The sequence below is a fragment of the Callospermophilus lateralis genome, unplaced genomic scaffold (genome assembly GCF_048772815.1).
Source record: "Callospermophilus lateralis isolate mCalLat2 unplaced genomic scaffold, mCalLat2.hap1 Scaffold_45, whole genome shotgun sequence".
Classification (NCBI taxonomy): domain Eukaryota; kingdom Metazoa; phylum Chordata; class Mammalia; order Rodentia; family Sciuridae; genus Callospermophilus; species Callospermophilus lateralis.
In genome coordinates, this window is record NW_027514398.1 from 8,395,701 (window position 1) to 8,411,643 (window position 15,943).

Below are 15,943 nucleotides of genomic sequence, written 5' to 3' on the forward strand. Positions count from 1 at the left end.
TGTTTCATTGAAAATGGTCTAAATCTGACTCTGAGGTCCTTTCCCTCCAGGCTAGTGATAATTTTAATATCAATAATTTGTGTGCTTGTGTATATACAGGCATACACACACACACACACACACACACACACACACACACACACTCACACACACACATATACAGACACCCCTGCCCCTGATACATACTCAACAAATTTGCAAAGCCACCTTGCTTAAGCATAGGTCAACATTCAAAGCCATCACTTTTACAACACTCACTGTTTTATACTTAAAGTCAGAAGCTGAGATAATTAAAGGACACATTTACAAGAGAGGAATATGCAGAGGCTTAGTGCTCAGTGCCTGTCTTCCTGAAGCACCTGTCTGAGCCATCTGTATGAAGTCCTTGCCACTCTCCTGGGAGCAGTTCCATAAATCAAAGTGTGCATCTCCCCATCTACCAGCAGCTGCCAGAGAACTAGCCATACCTGTCTCTGTTCAACCCATTCTTTCTTTCTGACTCAAAGACTAAACTATCTTTTCTTCTTCTCATCCCATACTCCCCGAGAATCTCTCTTCTAACCCTCCAGCTGGGTTGTAAGCTCTCCATCTATGATTTACTCCATGATGTCTTAGGAGTTTCTGCTTCCTTCTTCCATTTTTATGGACACCTGTGATTACATTGGGCCCTTGTAGATGATCTAGAATAATCTGCTTACTTAGAGTCAATTGAGGGTTGGGGCTTATAGTTCAGTGGGAGAGCATTTGTCTGGCATGTGTGAGGACTGAGTTCGACCCTCGGCACCCCATAAAAAAATAAATAAATAAAATAAAGTCAATTGATTAGTGACCCTAATCCCATCTGCAACCTATTCCTCCTTTGTTATATAGCTAACATATTTCACAGGCTTTAGCTATTAGGCCAAGGGCATCTTTAGGGGTCATTTTTTTGCCTACCAAATGTTTTTAATGCCCAACTAATTATAACAAGAAAAACAACAATAAGTGAATTGAAATTATCCTGACATTTGATATTCTAATATTGAAAACTTTATAACTTTGATTTTAAGTTATAACTGAAAAGCACAGAATGCTATTATTTGCTATGGCTTCACTTCTTTATGGAACAACATATGGATTATTTAAAAGTCAAGATAAACCAGATATAAATGAAGGGAGTCAGAAACAATGGACCCTTCCTAGAAATTATCAATGGGACTCAGACATGCAGTTATACGTATTTCTTCTTTCCTGTGCATCCCTATTCCAATACTTGTTTTGTTCCAATCTGGAGGCTTAGCTCACCCATCTTCAATTTCAGCTATCATTATGCTCAAACTAAAGAGAATATTGATGAGGGCATTGGAAGACCAGAGTTTCAATCTCAGCTGTGGCACCAGGTAACTACAATTCCCTGGTCAATTTACTTGCTGTCTCTGACATTCAGTCTCTTTATATGTAAAAATCAATGAATTAGACTAAATAATAATAACACGACCAATCATTTATCAAATAGGAATCGTGACAGCAGATGCTGGATTTGGAACATGCATATCATACAATTCAATCCTCGATAATTCTAGAGTTGTTATTGGTGTTTTAGAGATAAAGAAATTGAAGCTCAGGGAAGGCAAGTAGAATTTCCTAAAGTAACTCAGCTTATATATCATGACATTTAATATGCTATCTTATATAATATAAAATATTTTCATGTCATATGTAAAGTAAAATTTTTTCTTATTTAATAAACTCAGTGTCGTCCTGTCATTCAAATGGTGATAATTGTGAATGTTTATAAAACATAAGCTTACATGCAATATATAAGACATGTCTCTGCAATAAAATAATGTAAATATCACAAATTCCAAATGAGATATTTAAAATTGAGGGTACCAGAAGGCTCAGTTCCTCAAGCTGCTGGGTCCTTGCTACAGGCAGAGTTTAGCTCCGATTAAATTAACGTTTGCCCAAACATAGGAACAGAGCCAACCTTAGAATCAATGTCAGCTAAAGCTTTCAGTAATTCCTATTTTCCAGTGTGAAAAACAGTCAATTTTTTTTCATCACTATACAAAGTTAATAGGGACCGTTGGTTCAAACACATCTTACTTTTGAACTACAGCGTTTAGAAAATGTAGCTAAAGGAAGAACAAAAGACATCTGAAGAAAATCATTTTTGCACATCTATGTTACAAGTTGTTGGTTCAAATGAAAGCGCTAGAAGCTCAACTGGGCAGTATGAGTTCAAATAGCATTTTTTTGTTTTGCAAGCTTACCTGATTCCTCCATATCCAGCACCCTACAGGTGGGTTAGAGGCATCTCCATCTGGGACTTACATAATAATGAAACCCAAAGGTTACAAAGTATCCCAGGTACCAGACACCATACTAAGGGGGTTATAATAATGATCTGATTTTTCTTAACAATTTTATAAAGTGTGTACTATTATTAATATAATTTTGTAATTGAAGTTACTAGGTGCACAAGAGGTTAAACAATTTGACAGCTCACATTCCATATGGTTTTAGTTTATTGGAAAAACTTAGTTTCATTGAAGGAAAATCCATTTTCTGTCTCTTTCTCCATTACTGTGAGTCATTTGATCAATGGACCCACCTCTCTCCGTTTTCCTCCATATTTCCTTTTCCTCTGACCAGCACAGAATCTTTCCCTTAAAAGATGATAAACAAGCTATTTTAAAATTAATAAATCGTACTACATTGAAATAGAGACTTCATCTAGAGGTTCGTCTCTTCATGTTGGTTATCATCCATGATCACCATAATTCCTGCTTAGCAAAATAACAACCATAATAGTCCATATTGTATGTTTAAAATTTTTAGCACATGACTCAAAATAGCTAGGAGACAATCACATTTGGATCACTTGGTAGTTTTTCTCAGCCAAATATAGTGAGTCCAAAACCCCATTGGTTAACATCTATCAAATATTTAATTCTCTGTGTGCATTTGAAGTACTGTAGTCAAGGGAATGACTTCTGTTGCTCAATCTACTTTCAATTTAGCAAGTTCCTAAACCTCTTGGACCTTCTTAGGAGCTGTTGTCCTACTATCAGCCAGAAATCTGGAAATATGAGACGCTAAGATCTAACATATACTTTAACAATATGTCTGTGAAATATTCTTATAAACAGGTAAAATTCTCAAAGGAGTTTTTAAAGACTACTGATCTAAGTATTGACCTTTCTGAATGGCATCTAAAAATATTCTGAACTCAAGTTCAATAAAGTAGTTAACTCTCCTCACATGGGCAATATTAGCCTAGAGAAATAATATACATATTTAAGGATTGAGAAATCAGAAGAGTGACCCAGAGAAAGCCTGGACAGCTAATGGTAATAAAGTGGAAAATCCTCAAACCTTAACAAAAATTGCAATTGAGTGATTTCTGTACCACCTGTCCCGCCTTGCATAGTCAATAAACTATTCAGTTACAATTTTGAATTTTATCCCTTTTTTTTTTAGGTAAGAAGAGGACTGTGGCTATATGGAGGAGAAATGCTAGTATTAACCTCTCAGCACCCAAAACTAAATAAATTCCAAAGTCACACACTACCTATTAACCTGATTATTGTCATTATCATTATTATTGCAAGATTATTGTAATCACTACACACTGTATTAAGAACCTTACATACATTACTTACCTAGTTTCATAACTCCCTAAAACATCTTTATGGTCCATTTGACAGTTGGGATAATAAATTTAACTCAAAAGAGATAAAACAATTTACTCAAAGTCAGTCAATTAATTCACCACACCCTTAATTGTCTCTTTCCCTCTGATTGAATCTGGCTTTGATAATATCAGTTGGGGATAATGACTGGCTGAACTCAAACTCTGAATCTGCTGCTTCCTATTACTTCTATCCAGTTTGAATAAGCAGACTTACATCTCTGAACTTCAATATATTCACTTATAATGATAATAATAACAACCCAGTCATCAAGATATTTGTTTGTGAACTTAATATTACAATGCATGTAATTATTATTACCAATAATTAAAAAGTTCCAAGCATAGTAAATAATAAGCAATCATTCACTATTATTATTTCTTTACCTGCATGTTCAATAAAAATTCCCTTATTTGTTCATTCACTCATCTGTACAATGTCAGTTGTATATTGAAAATCTAATCTATGCCAAGAATTGAGCACATACTGATAACTGAAACACAAAATGTCACTACCTTGGAGGAAATTTTGATTTCATTAGTAGATTAATATTACCTATAGCAAATTCTAAGAAATTAAACAGGCTTAAAGGCAAGAGTGAAAGATGTTAGCCCTTATATGATGAACAGAATCAAGGACACTATCTAAAAATAATACAATGGAATTTTGGATTGATGAGCTTCAGGAACCCCTGCTCTTCTGTGAGCCTATTCACTCACATTTTGTTTACATGGTATCAAATAATTTTGTTCCATGAACCAATGTAATTCAAAAATTTCTCACAATGTTTATGTGGCATTGCATTGACTCAACATGTTACAATTTAATCTTTGCACATATCTCTGTGACATCTCCCCCAGCAGGGAAACAAGACAAAATGAAAAACAATTAAAACCATGGTCAATGTGCTTTGCACTACAAAAACAAAATGTTCATTTTTATGTTTCATCTTCCAAATATTGTTCTGTTGTCTCTGCAGTAAAGTCAATGTCATAGGCATCTGTCCTTTCCAAATTAGCCATCATACGTGGCTTTACCATGATTACCCTGGCTTTGCTTTTATTTGACATCCAGATTCCACTTGGCTGATTATAGATTGTTTGTCACCTACCTGTTATTTAAAAGCACATATTTCTGCTTAGTGAATTTCCCAAACTACTGTTGATTTCAATCAATTTTATTTAGCTCATTTTTAATTCTCTTCATGCCTCGCCTAAAAAAAAATGTGCTGTGTCATTTGAAAACTGATTGTGCTGTGATCATAGCCCATGTGGAACATCTGTACTTTCTTTCTTTGCCATGTAGGATAGCAAGAGGAACAATATTAGGTAGTAATTCTAATGAGGTGACAACATAATATGTTAAAAAGAGAAAAAGAACAAGGGTTCCAAAGATCTAGACACAGCCTGATTATATCATTTCTCAAGTTAAATTACTCAGTGATTCCTAATAGACTACTAGGTAAAGTCAAACATCCTTAATATTTATTAGGCTATCATGAAATGGACCAATTCACTAGCTCCCAATGTTGACAACTTTATATCCAATTATATCTCAAACTTTTTTGTTTTGTCATTCTTTTCTCTTTAAATACACATTGGTATTTCTCTCTGGAGTTTTCCACCAACCTAGCTCCTTCTTACTCTTCAAGATTTAGTATAGACTCTACCTCCTTCTTAGTGGCTTATGTCCACCATAGTTTCTGAAGCTTGTGTAGAAAAAGAAATACCTTAGGAAATTTTTGATCCAATAGATGACCATATCTACTAAATAAGTGATTTATTTTAATCAGGCATGGTAAGCCCTGCAGGCTCAAAATGATCAACATGAGGAAAGTTTATACTACTCCAAGATTCCTATAAACAGGAGGTGAAATATGTGCCCACAAGTAAGCTGTTTGCCATCTCTAGAAACTAGCTACCATTCCAAGAGTGAGTCCTCTAAGTATTAGCAAGGACCCAAAAAGTCAAAATATCAGAAAATAAAGAAAAAGGAAAATATGATTAATACTATGAGATTCTTTGGAAAAATCATTAACGTTAAAATTCCAAAGCACCCAGGTAAAGGTCCAGTTCAAATAAGAGCGGAGTAGTAGTTTGTACAGGAATAATTTTACTATAGATGGCAACTATACACTGCATGCATTGAAGTCAAGAGCATAGAACAGCATAAAGGAATTTAACTCTGGATAGAAAATACGTTACATCACTAGATAAGATCTCTCTTAATAGTCTTTTCCTTGACCTTTCTCTTGGTTTCATTGTGTGGGGCAGCTATAACTGAGGCAGAAATAACCTATAATATTCTCTGTGGATTGAGGTGTCAGAGAATGGAGTTTAGGATATCAAAGTCTTTAGAAATCAAGGAGGCAATCATGGCAGGTAGAGTCTTTATTCTGCTCATGTATCTCACACAAACCTTTAGGATTGTTCAGGCACATACAGGCTCAAAGAATCTTCTCAGAAAGCAAAAACTAGAAGCTGGAAAATATGACCGGAGGTCTTGGTTATTGTCAATAGCAAGGGAAAACTGAAATTCAAATTCCACCCAGTTAAAAGGTTGTGTTAAATATGTTCCATTGAAACTCCTCAATGGCATAATATTGGAATACAAATTGTATCTTTGGACTAAGTAAAATCCCTAAAGCTAAGGGAAAAACTGGCACTGGCACTGTGTCATAATGTATAAATTAAGCTTTCACAAAATATGAAGATAATCAATTATTAATATGAGTGTCTGATTCAACTAAATTGTTGCATGCATCAACATTTCATTTCTTTTATTGGTGAGTTGTGTTACAGAGTAACAAGATAACACAGTTTTCTCCACCCACTCTTAGAACTAAGCAAAGGTTTTGATTTAAATCAGGTTAAATTTATCTGTTCCTTTAATGGATATTTTTAGCCAAAGATTTATTTTTAAACTGATTATAAAAGCATTCTGTTTTATTTTATTAGTCAAGCATGTTATTTTCATCCTAAATTTTCTTACATTCATAGGCTAGCTTCTAAAAAGATTGTGCATACATATGTGGTACAGTATGATAATTCGACATATATATAATATGTAATGGGCAAATCAGGATACTTAGCTTTTCCATCTCTTTAAATCTTTTTTAAAGTTTTGTTGAAGATCTAATAATTATGTAAATTTATGGGGTACTAGAACTAGATCATGAGTATTTTCTCCTGTTTTAAGCTTAAAATCCTGGATTTAAAAGGTTATTCTATTGCATTGTATGTCTTTTGTAACTTGGTAAAAAATAAACATCACTTAGCATATTTGTGTGGTTCTATTTCTGGGTGCTCTATTCCACTCAATTTCTACATGTCCAGCCCTCTTTCATTATCATACTGTTTGCTTAACTAAATATAGTATAAGCCATAATATTTGATAAAGTCATTTTATTCTTCTTGGTCAAGATTGTTTTAGCTATTCTAGGGCTTATGTATTAGTTTTAGGCAGTTTTGTATCACTGTGGCCAAAAGGTCCAATGAGAACAACATAGAGAAGGAAAAGTTTACTTTGACTTATTGTTTCATAAGTTCAGTCCATGGTTGGTCGACTGTATAGATATGGGCTTGAGGTGAGGCAGAACATCATGGCAGATGGGCACAGTAGAGGAAAGCAGCTCATAACATAGCAACAAGAAACAAGAAGGAGAGCTCTGTTCACCAGGGACAAAATATATACACTGAAGATACATTCCCAGTGCCTTACCTCCTCTGGTCATACCTTACCTGCCTACGGTTACCACCTAGTTAAACCATATTAGTGAATTTAACCCCTGATTATGTTACAGCTCTCATAATCTAACCATTTTACCTCTGAACATTCTTGCATTGTCTCATATACTAGCTGTTGGGGAACATCACAGATCCAAAGATAACAGTATTTCCATGAAAATTCTGGAACAATTTTATCCATGTTCACAAAATAACTTTTTCTGGGATTTTGATAGGAATTACTTTCGTCCTTTAAGAGCCCTTTTGGGAGGATTGACATTAATATTGAGGTATTAATTTATAAATATAGTATGTATATTCATTCATTAAGATCTTTTTTAATATTTTTAAGTCAGTATTTTAAATTTTGGAATATAGATCCTGCATATGTATTATTAAGATGTACCAACGTGTTTCATTTTATTTGAAGTGATTATAAATGGTACATTTAGAATTATATATTACTTATTTAATTATGTATATTTGGGGGCATAGTGCAATAATTTGACACATGTATACAATATGTAATTATTAGACCAGGGTAATAAGTATTTCCATCTCCTTCAATGTTTCAAACAGTAACGATTTTCTAAATTTGAGATTATATATATTCATTGCAAGTATGTAGCAATGCAATTCATTTTATTTGTTTATATTATATCTTGTAACCTTGATAATCTCATCTATTAGTTGTAGGTTTTTTTATTGATAGATTCCTTTAGATTTTCAACATGGATAATTATGTCATCTGCAGACAAGTGTTTTTGGTTTGGGGGGGGTTGCCTTCCTTTTCAATCTTTATAGCTTCATTTTTCCTAACTTATTGCAGTGGCTAGAGCTGCTAGTACTCTGTTGTAAAGGTGTGATGAGAGTGTCTAACCTCACCTTGATCTTCATCTTAGAAGAAAACATTCAAACTGTTTTGGAAAGAATGATGTCAGTTTTAAGGTACTTTGAATGTGCTCTTCATCAATTTGAGGTAGCTCTCCTCTATTCTGAATGCACATTAAAAAAAAATTTTAATGGATACAATATTTTGATAAATATTTTTCCTGTGTTAACTAATATGATGATATGGATATTTTTTCTTTCTGCTGTTGACAGAGTGAATTACACTGATTAACTTTAAAAGGTTCAATCAACTACTTACCTAGAATAAATACCAGTTGGTTATGGAATGTTCTTTTCTACATATTGTTGAATATTATTTACTAATGATTTGTAGGCAATCTTTTGAATCTACATTCATAAGTGATACTAGTCTGTATTGGTTTGTAGCATACTTTGTTTTCTTTTTAAAATGATCTTTGTTTGGTTTTAGTATCAATATAACATTCTCCTCATAAAAGACTTGGGAAGTATTCTTTTCTACTTTCTGAAAAACACTATGAAAATTGGTACTCATTCTTCTTTAAATGTTTGGCAGATTCTGTCAGTGACAATTTGGGCCTAGACATACCTTAAATTTAGAATTTACTTTCTGTAACTATTTTAGGAGGCTCAGATAATTCATTATAGTTTGGTTGGATTATAGTAGCTAGTAGTTTTAAAAGAACAGAAACATTTCTTCTAAATTATGTAATTTATGAGTGCAAAGTTGTTGTATTTTCTTATTATCCATTTAATACCTGCAGAATCTGCAGTGCTACCCACTCTTTCATTCTTCATATTGTTGACTGATATATCCATTATTTTTGTTTTTTCAGCCTTATTAAATGTTTATAAAATTAATATTTTATCTATGAAGTAGCTTTTATCCTTGGTATTCTCTATTGCTTTGCAATTTTAATTTGTTTTTCAACTTATATTTATTATTTTCTTTGCGTGCTTTCAATTTATTTTGCTCTTATGTTTTGTGATGTGGCAATTTAGATTATTGATTTGAGAACTTTCCTCTCTCCTGATGTAAGTATTTAGTGCTATAAATTCACATGTCAACACTGTTTTATCCACATCTCATGTATTTGACATGCAGTATTTCCATTCTCATTCTGTTCTATGTAATTTTTTTTTGCCACCAAGACTTCATCTATGCAAAACAGATTACTATAGTATGTTGATTAATTTCCATATGTTTAAAACTTTTCTTGTTGTCTTTCTACCCTGAGTTACTGGATTGGTTCCATTATGGTTGGAGAGTATTCTATGTATGAGTTAATTTCAATATTTTAGATTGGCTAAGGTTTGCTATATATGGCTCATAACATAGTCTATGTTGGTGAATATTCTGTGTATACTTTGAAAAAATGTATATTGCTGTTGTTGAATACAGTACTTTATATATAATAACTAGAAATACACACACACACACACACACACACACACACACACACACACACACACATATATATATATATATATATATATATATATATATATATAATTATGTATTTTAGATCCCCTATGTCCCTGCTTTTTGTCTGGAATTCTATCAGTTGATGATAAGAATGTTAAATAGCCCAACATATTAGTGAATTTTTATATTTCTTCAACTAAGCTTTTTATTTAGTGTATTTTGAACCTCTGTTACTTAAAGTGCTTAGTACCTTCATGTCTTCCTGAAGGATGGATTGACTTAACATCATGCAATATCCTTGTGTGTCACAAGTAATTTTCTTTGCTCTAAAGTCTACTTTGTCTTATATTGATATACTTATTTCTCCTATTTTATTAATGTGTTCATTGTGTCTAATTTTCTGTTATTTTATTTTCCACTGAATTATGTCATTAATTTAATGGGAATTTCGTTTAAGCTGAATATAATTAGGTTTTTGTTTTGTTTTGTTTTTGTGCTGTGGATTAAACCCAGGACCTCATGCATTTGAGGCAACCTTTCTCCCTTGGAGCTATAGCCACAGCTCCTAGTTTGGTCATATTTTTAAATCTATTCCATCAATATTTGCCTTTTAAATAGTATTTTTGGAACATTAATATTGAACTTAATGATATGTCACTACTTAAATCAACCTTTATTTTCAGTTTATATTCATTGTTTCTCATTCTTCTTGTGGATTACATGAACAGTTTTTAATATTCCATTTTAATTTTTTTTACTATTTTTGAGAATATCTCTTTGAAATATTTGTGTAATAATTTCTATGAGTATTAAATGTGATACATACATATATATTTCTACATATCAACTATAACTCACCCATATATATGAGAGTTATCACAATTTAAATAAACTATGGAAGTTGTTCTTCTATTTAGTTTCCTTTATCATCCTTACATCTCAGTATCATTGTCTTGAGTACAGATGGTTTCATATTAATTTTAACCATCATATATTATTTAGGAAACTCATGAAGAGGATTGTCTATTATATTTGCTTACAAATCACTTTTTACTATTATTCTTTCTTCCTGGTGCCTCAACACTCTGCATTTAATCCTTTTTTTTTTTCCTTAAAGAATAAACTTTGAAAAATCCTTCAAATCAGTTTCCATCTCTAGGAAAAATATCATTTCACTGTGGTGGCTTTCAAGAATTTTATTTTTTTCCAAAAGTCTCATTATAATGAGTTTTGGCACTGATTTCTTTTGAGTTTATTGAATATAGTTCGTTCAGCTTCTTGTAGTTATGGATTTATATACTTATGCCGATATGAGAAGTGTCTTCAAATGCCTTTGCAGTCATTTCCTATCTCACTCCTCTGATTCTTCTGGGATCTTAAATTATCTCCACTTATTGTGAAAGCTTCAAACATGGTAAGGTGAGGGATTAACTGGAAAGCAAAAAGAGGGCAACTCCTGAAGTAATCAAAAGAATTCTAGAAATAAATTGATGTAAATGATATTTATAGCATAGAATTATAAGCTATGATCTCATGAATACTCCCTCAAAATTTCTTTTAGATAAGGTAAACTTCAACTAGATTTAAGTACTAACCTAGTTTATTAGAAAAAAAAATCTTAGATCAAGACAAATAGCATACAACTTGTTAATATAATTTTTTTAATCATAAAAGAGTTGATATAGAACAAGGGTCAGGGTTAAAGCTCATGATGTTGCTTTGGAATTGAGAATTTAGCAATCTCAAACTCATTAGGCCAGTAGTTGCCAAATTTTAATTTGATTAATACAGTGTGGAAAGCCTGATTATATGCAGGTTGAGAAAAATTCAAGCTACTTAGAGTTGATTCAGTAGGGCTGACATGGAGCCTAGAAATGGTGGTTTTAAAAATCATTAGCAATCACCAGTCAAATGATCATCTTGAGAAAACAGAGGTTGTCTTGTTCATTCTTATTAAATTTGGTTACCCAGGGATGCTCATGGAATATCTACAGAATAAATAAGTGAATGAATGACTATTCTGCACCACCTTTGTGGTTTTGACTGTGGCTCTACAATCTGACCCATGGTTTTGGAACTCACTTTGTGAATACCCTTAGTGCAACTGTCTTTGGGAAAATATCTAGCACTCTCTACTCTCCTAGTAAAGGTCCTAATGAATCTTCCTGAAGTCAACAATCTTGTCCTACATGTTAGGCTAAGTGAACAAGTAAAGCAATGTGTGTCATGTTCAAAAATGACAGTTCATATGGCCTTGTAGCATATACTTAATTCTACCTGCTGGAATAACTATGCCTATATAATAACTGAATAATATAGAAAGTGTGCCCTTTGTTTTGCAAGTCATACCTGAATCTCTAGCTTGCTGTTTTAAAATTATTTACTACCAGAATTTATGAGCTATGTTGTCATCATGTAGTCAAATGGACAAATATCCTTTAAATTTGTTTCTTTCCCTTCATGACATGAGTTGGTTTTTCCTTTCACATCTTTGTCTACAACATTACATCTTCAAAAACAAGACTACTGGGAATCAAAAAACAAACAAACAGAGTCTTAAATGGAAATTAGGAAGAGTTGTATCAATTTCTAATAACACAAACAGTACAGAGCATCCTTATCAGCATTTTACTACATGGTATTAAGAAACTTCAAGAACATCGAGTATGTTTAATTCTGAGACTGTCTATAGATCTTGACACACGGCATGCTCTTAACTGAACACCATGATATGCAGTGTGTGCTACTTTGGTAACTTGCCTATAGGTTCTCCATGGAAAAGCAAAAAATTCCTGTCTGTTAAGGTTTCTTGTAAATTACCTCATCCACATTCCAACAATTGCTGCATCCAGATGCCTGCCTGTTGCTGTTTTCTAGCAAAAGCATCTGGGCCAGCAATGATCAGGCAGTTGTGTCTGAGTCAGTTATGTGGTTAAATGGATAATGGACTAGCTGGGATGCCTGAGTCTTTCAAATGTCAATTTTTTTCTGACTCAAATATTCAAGTAATTTATGCATCTTTTGCTATTGTTGATAGCATTTCTGCCACAATCCCTTCACGTGACATAGTCTATTTAATGTGATGGGAAGGAAGCTTCATATTTTGATTTGCTTCAGTAAAAGAGTCTGAATTCAAAGGTGATTGTGTTTACAATTCAGTTCTTTAAGTATCAATAAAATATATAAATCTCTGCTTCCATTTTTCTTATTTTTCCTTCTCTGTGTTATAAACATTTGCTATAATTATATTTGTGCATGCTTTTATGAACTTCTCAGGACTTCAGCAGTTAAACTGTTCTAATAAGCCAGGAAACCACACCCTAATCTTAAAAGCATTAAACAAATTGAAAAGGTATCTTTATTGGAAATCAAAACTCAAGCAATTAATAGCCTGCATGCATCCCCCAACGAGAGGTGTATTTTGTTTCAATGGTGGCCACAAATGTGGACAGAAATCACTCTGATTTATTGTGAGTAAGATAGAAATTTCTGATTACTATCCTGTCTCTGCATGAAACCAATCTCCTTAGAAAGACCATTTGAATCTGGGAAATAGAGGGCAAATGTAAATACGAGTGGAGGTTAAAACTGTTGCTATGAGTATGAAGTCATAAATTATGCAGCCTAGAAATTCATTATGCTGTTTTTGTCACCAATCTCCTGAGCTGTATTATAAAAAAAATTTAGAAAAAATAAAAGAAAATGAGATTTAAAACAGTGAAAATTCTCCTAAAAGAAAATTGGGTTTATTGTAGCATTTCCTAAGGAGATTGCCTCATTGTAAAATTTATTTCATGAACAATACATTTTCAATGGTTATAGCCAAAAAATATTTCTTGTGTGTGTTTGGGTTTTTTTTTTTTATTTTTTTTTATTTTATAACTTGTTTGACTTTCAAAGGACTTTATCTCCAATTATCAGAATTTATTATGATAGTTTAAGGGAAACAACCTTATTGTAGGAAGAATACAGTGTTATTTTCCAGCACACAGAGTTTTGGATCTCAGCAGATGTATTTTTAAGCTAGCTAGCTTCTTTGGCTTCTTAAGGCATGTTTTAAAATATTTCTAGTTTACATTCCAGCATATTTTAAATAAAAATACTCATGCATTCATCTATTTATCCACTTAGTACTTGATGAAGCATTATTTGAATATTCCTTTAGATAATTTCTGTTAAACCCCCTGGAGTAAGTTGCTCTCAGATTTCCATTTTCTCATCTGAAGATTGGGAATGATGATCCTGAACTTCCAAACTTACAGGGTTTTGCAAGGATCAACTCTGAGTATTGAGTTTTAACTTGCTTTTTGACTTCCACAGCAGTGTCAAACAGGGATGATGATGATGAGATAAAGGAGGAGGATTAAACTGTGAGGATAATTAAAATTTACCAGATTTGTACTCCTTGTTGTAGTCAGAATATTACAAATCTGTTATGCATTAAGAACCCACAGATTGGGCTGGGGATGTGGCTCAAGCAGTAGCGCGCTCACCTGGCATGCGCGGGGTGCTGGGTTCGATCCTCAGCACCACATAAAAATAAAATAAAGATGTTGTGTCCACCGAAAACTAAATAAATAAATATTTAAAAATTCTCTCTCTCTTAAAAACAAAAGAACCCACAGATCATGGTAAAATTTTTACCATGTTTTTCAAAAGTGTTATAATCCAGCCTTTTCATCCTTCCATGTTGTGCAGAACCAGGGACAAACTCTCTATGTGAAAATGTCACCACAGTTTGCTAATGCCAAAAGGAGGCATAAGAGGGTGACCCTAATCTCAGCAGAAATTTATTTAGAATGAGAATATCAGGTTAAATTTTCCTTGGAATTATTCAGACAAAACAGTCTATGATTTTTTTTTTCTCTCTTACTCAAGGTAGAAAACATAATTAGTGGTGACTTCCTGCTGTGAAAAAGAAGAGGAAAAGCCAAGTGGATAGCCCCCTTGAAAGGGAGATTAAATGAGATAGAACATTTTTGAGCTTGCATCAAACTTGCTTCTTTACGGGTGCTTCTCAAATGTCTTGTAGCTGCAGATCATCTAGCTGTCTTGATTAATATCAATCATTTCTTTTGGAATCCTTCTTAGAGTTTCTATCTCTTTGCTTACATGACTTGCCGTGGTTTGGATCCGAAACACTGTTAAGAAATGGAAAGTGAGGACTCTGATGTTACCAGTGGTTAATCCATTGATGGATTAATAATTTGATGTTATCACTGGGAGGTGGTAAAAACTGTAGAAAGTGGGCCAGACTAGAAGAAAGTAGGTCCCTGTGGGCAAGCTTTGGAAAGGTATATCTTGTTCCTGGCCACCATATTCTTGCTCTCCTTCTCTGAGGTTTATACCCTCCTCTGCCCCATGCTCCTGTCTCCATCATGTTCTGCCTCTTCTCGGGTTCAAAGCAATGAGCCAGCTGGCCATGGACAGAAACCTTTGAAACAGTGAGTCAAAATAAATCTTTCCTTCTTTAAAGCTGTTTTTCTCAGGTATTTTATTTTAGCAACAAAAAGCCTGAGTTAACACAGTGCCCATTTGTACTTTTATAATGTCTACTTTATACATTAGAGCTCTTAACATATTATTTTTTTAAAGAGAGAGAGAGAGAATTTTTTTTAATATTTATTTTTTAGTTTTGGGTGAACACGACATCTTTATTTGTGTGTGGTGCTGAGAATCGAACCCAGCGCCCCATGCATGCCAGGCCAGCAGGCTACCACTTGAGCCATATTCCCAGCCCTCCTAACATATTTTTCATAGCTACTTTATGTTCCCTGCTTGATTACAAAGTCTCTATCACAATGGATCTGGTTCTGATCCTTGTTTTGTTTCTTGAGAATGTTTCTCTTGACCACTGATATGCTCTGTATTTTTTTAAACTGAATGCTGGACATAAAGTAATATGTAAGAGGAACTCATGTAGTTATGCTTTTATTTTGGGGTTTCATCTTATACGGCTAGGGACTATGTTGTGTCTAATGTTTACTGGAGATTGCCAGAATCTTCAAATTGCCCTATTCTGTTGTCACTGGACTTCTCTAAGAACTCCCCTCAGAGGGGGCTGCATTCTGCAGATCTTTTACTGTGACCCACTATTAAATTGGAGCATGCTGGTATGGTCACAAGTTATCAGGGAGGGAAAGCATTACAATCCTATGATTATATGTTATTCTTTTAATGATCTCATGTTTCTAGGCTCTAATTTTCACCAGTTATCCACTCCAAGTAATTTTCCCATTTGACTC